Here is a 4,610-nt window from a genome sequence, read left to right as displayed (position 1 = left end):
AAAAATATTTTTGTGTTTCCTGTTTGAGTCTTGTGTCATGTTTTAAGTTCGGTGTCAATTGCATATTCATTTTGTTCTTGCAATTTTCGAAAATTCCTGCAATTATAGTGTTCTTCATGATCTTCAAGTTGTTCTTGGTAAGTCTTCTTGTTTGATATTGATGTTTTCTTGTTTTGTGTCTTTTATTATTTTTCATGTGCATCTTTGCATTCATATAAGCATTAAAGATTTCTAAGTTTGGTGTCTTGCATGTTTTCTTTGCATAAAAATTTTTTCAAAAATATGTTCTTGATGTTCATCATGATCTTCAAAGTGTTCTTGGTGTTCATCTTGACATTCATAGTGTTCTTGCATGCATAATTGGTTTTGATCCAAAATTTTCATGTTTTGGGTCATATTTGTGTTTTTCTCTCTCATCATTAAAAATTCAAAAATAAAAAATATCTTTACCTTTTTTCTCTCAAAATTTCGAAAATTTGGGTTGACTTAGTAAAAAAAATTTTAAAATTAGTTAGTTCTTATAAGTCAAGTCAAATTTTCAAATTTAAAAAAAAAATCTTATCTTTTTAAAACTTTTTCAAAATTCAAATCTTTTTTCATTTTTCTTTCATGATTTTCGAAAATTTCAAAAATTATTTTCAAAATCTTTTCTTAATTTTATTTCAAAATTTTCGAAACTTAACTAACAAGTAATGTGATTGGTTCAAAAATTTGAAGTTTGTTACTTTCTTGTTAAGAAAGGTTCAATCTTTAAATTATAGAATCTTATCTTTTAGTTTCTTGTTAGTTAAGTAATTAATTTTAATTTTAAAAATTAAATCTTTCTTCTCTTATCTTTTATATCATATCTTTTTCAAAGTTTTATCTTTTTCAAAAATTTGATTTTAAAATATCTTTTCTAACTTCTTATCTTCTTATCTTTTCAAATTTGATTTTCAAATATTTTTCAACTAACTATTTGACTTTTTGTTTGTTTCTTATCTTTTTCAAAACCACCTAACAACTTTCCTCTCTCTAATTTTTGAAAATACCTCCCTCTTTTTCAAAAATTCTTTTTTAATTAATTAATTGTTTTAAATTTTAATTTTAATTTTATTTCTTATCTTTATTTTCGAAAATCATTTAACTCCTTTTCAAAATTTATTTTCAAAAATTTCTCCCTCTCTCATCTTATTCTATTTATTCATTCATTTACTAACACTTCTCTTCATCTCAAATCACTGCCCTTATCCTCACCTTTGTGTTTGGATTCTCCTTTCTTTATCCCCTTTCTTCTTCTACTAATAATAAGGAACCTCTTTATTGTGACATAGAGGATTCTTCTTCTTTTTCTGCTCTCTTCTCTTTCATATGAGCAGGAACAAGGAAAAAGGCATTCTTGTTGAAGTTGATCCAGAACCTGAAAAGACTCTAAAGAGAAAACTAAGAGAAGCTAAATTACAACAATCCAGAGACAACCTTGCTGAAATTTTTGAACAAGAAAAGGAGATGGCAGCTGAACCCAACAACAATAATGCAAGGAGGATGCTTGGTAATTATACTACACCTACTTCCAAGTTTGATGGAAGAAGCATCTAAATTCCTGCCATTGGAGCAAACAATTTTGAGCTGAAACCTCAATTAGTTGCTCTAATGCAATAGAACTGCAAGTTTCATGGACTTCCATCAGAAGATCCCTACCAGTTCTTAACTGAGTTCTTGTAGATATGTGAGACTGTTAAGACTAATGGAGTAGATCCTGAAGTCTACATGCTCATGCTTTTTCCTTTTGCTGTAAGAGACAGAGCTAGAGCATGGTTGGACTCTCAACCTAAAGATAGCCTGGACTCCTGGGATAAGCTGGTCACGGCCTTCTTGGCTAAGTTCTTTCCTCCTCAAAAGCTGAGCAAACTTAGAGTGGATGTTCAGACCTTCAAACAAAAAGATGGTGAATCCTTCTATGAAGCTTGGGAAAGATACAAGCAGATGACCAAAAGATGTCCTTCTAACATGTTTTTAGAATGGACCATGATAGATATATTCTATTATGGTCTATCTGAGTTTTCTAAGATGTCACTGGACCATTCTGCAGGTGGATCCATTCACCTAAAGAAAACGCCTACATAGGCTCAAGAACTTATTGACATGGTTGCAAATAACCAGTTCATGTACACTTCTGAGAGAAATTCCGTGAATAATGGGACGCCTCAAAGGAAGGGAGTTTTTGAAATTGATGCTCTGAATGCCATATTGGCTTAGAACAAAATGTTGACTTAGCAAGTCAACATGATTTCTCAAAGTCTGAATGGATGGCAAAATGCATCCAACAGTACTAAAGAGGCATCTTCTGAAGAAGAAGCTTATGATCCTGAGAACCCTGCAATAGTAGAGGTAAATTATATGGGTGAACCTTATGGAAACACCTATAATTCATCATGGAGAAATCATCCAAATTTCTTATGGAAGGATCAGCAAAAGCCTCAACAAGGCTTTAATAATGGTGGAAGAAATAGGCTCAGCAATATCAAGCCTTATCCATCATCTTCTCAGCAACAGACAGAAAATTATGAACAGAGTACCTCTAACTTAGCAAATTTAGTCTCTGATCTATCTAAGGCCACTTTAAGTTTCATGAATGAAACAAGGTCCTCCATCAGAAATCTGGAGGCACAAGTGGGCCAGTTGAGTAAGAAAATCACTGAAACTCCTCCTAGTACTCTCCCAAGCAATACTGAAGAGAATCCAAAAAGAGAGTACAAGGCCATTGATATAATCAACATGGCCAAACCTAGAGAGGAAGGAGAGGACGTGAATCCCAATAAGGAAGACCTCATGGGACGTCTCTCAAGCAAGAAGGAGTTTCCTATTGAGGACTCAAGGGAATCTGAGGCTCATATAGAGACCATAGAGATCCCATTAAACCTCCTTCTGTCATTCATGAGCTCTGAAGAATATTCTTCCTCTAAAGAGGATGAAGACGTAACTGGAGAGCAAGTTGCTCAATATTTAGGAGCCATCATGAAGCTGAATGCCAAGTTATTTGGTAATGAGACTTGGGAAGGTGAACCTCCCTTGCTCATTAGTGAACTAGATACATGAGTTCAGCAAACTTTACCTCAAAAGAGACAAGATCCTGGCAAATTCGTAATACCCTATACCATAGGCACCATGATCTTTGAAAAAGCTCTATGGGACCTGGGGTCAGGTATAAATCTTATGCCACTCTCTGTAATGGAGAAGTTGGGAATCATTGAGGTACAACCTGCTATGTTCTCATTACAAATGGTAGACAAGTCAGTAAGACTGGCTTATGGATTAGTAGAGGACGTATCAGTAAAGGTTAAAGGCCTTTACATCCCTGCTGATTTCATAATCTTAGACACTAGGAAGGAGGAGGATGAATGCATCATCCTTGGAAGACCTTTCCTAGCCACAGCAGGAGCTGTAATAGATGTTAACAGAGGAGAATTAGTCCTTCAATTGAATGGGGACTACCTTGTGCTTAAGGCTCAAGGATCTTCTTCTTTAACAATGGAGAGGAAGCATGAAAAGCTCCTCTCAGTACAGAGTCAAACAAAGCCCCCACAATCAAACTCTAAGTTTGGTGTTGGGAGGCCACAGCTAAACTCTAAGTTTGGTGTTGAATTCCCACATCCAAACTCTAAGTTTGGTGTTGGGAGTCTACAACATTGACCTGATCACTTGTGAGGCTCCATGAGAGCCCACTGTCAAGCTATTGACATTAAAGAAGCGCTTATTGGGAGGCAACCCAATTTTTTTATTTATCTAATTTTATTTTATTTTTATTGTTCTTTTATGTTTTATTAGGTTCATGATCATGTGGAGTCACGAAAAAAAATACTAAAATTAAAAACAGAATAAAAAACAGCAGAAGAAAAATCACACCCTGGAGGAAGGACTTACTGGCGTTCAAACGCTAGTAAGGAGCATCTGGCTGGCGTTCAATGCCAGAACAGAGCATGGATCTGGCGTTGAACGCCAGAAACAAGCAACATCCTGGCGTTCAGACTCCAGGAATGCACACTGAGGAGAACTGGCGCTGAACGCCAGAAACAAGCATGGAACTGGCGTTCAACGCCAGAAACATGCTGTAATTGGGCGTTGAACGCCCAAAACGAGCATCACTTCGGCGTTTAAACGCCAGAATTGCATGTAAAGGCGTTTTACATGCCTAATTGGTGCATGGATGTAAATCCTTGACACCTCAAGTTCTGTGGACCCCACAGGATCATCTCAGGATCTGTGGACCCCACAGGATCCCCACCTACCTTTACTCATATTCTTCCCTCTTCTCAACATTCATCCTCTCTTCCCCATAAACACTCTTTTCCAAAAACCCTTCACCAATCACCTCAATCTCTCCTCCCAATTTACCCCCTTCACCACTCACATCCATCCACTCTTTCCCATAAACCCCACCTACCTTCAAAATTCAAATTTCTTTCCCACCCAAACCCACCCTAAATAGCCAAACCCACTCCCTCTCCCCTCACTAAACCCCTCCATTCTCCTTCATTTTCACATAACACAACCCCCCTCTTCTATACCTTGGCCGAATACACCTCCCCTCACTCTCCTCCATATTTTCTCTTCTTCTTCTTCTTTTCTTT

At 36.5% G+C, this 4,610-nt stretch overlaps 1 non-coding gene across 1 annotated transcript; it reads right to left on the bottom strand.

The window, feature by feature from the left end:
- Positions 1-1,887: 1,887 nt before the first annotated feature.
- LOC130984482 (small nucleolar RNA R71) lies at positions 1,888-1,996 on the bottom strand. Its single transcript, XR_009088417.1, has one exon. It is a non-coding gene; the product is annotated as a small nucleolar RNA R71 (small nucleolar RNA).
- Between the last annotated feature and the right edge of the window lie 2,614 nt (positions 1,997-4,610).

The sequence above is a fragment of the Arachis stenosperma genome, chromosome 5 (assembly GCF_014773155.1).
Source record: "Arachis stenosperma cultivar V10309 chromosome 5, arast.V10309.gnm1.PFL2, whole genome shotgun sequence".
NCBI classification, from domain to species: Eukaryota; Viridiplantae; Streptophyta; class Magnoliopsida; order Fabales; family Fabaceae; genus Arachis; species Arachis stenosperma.
Note: the sequence above shows the minus strand (reverse complement) of the source record. Positions and strands in the feature narration are given on the sequence as shown.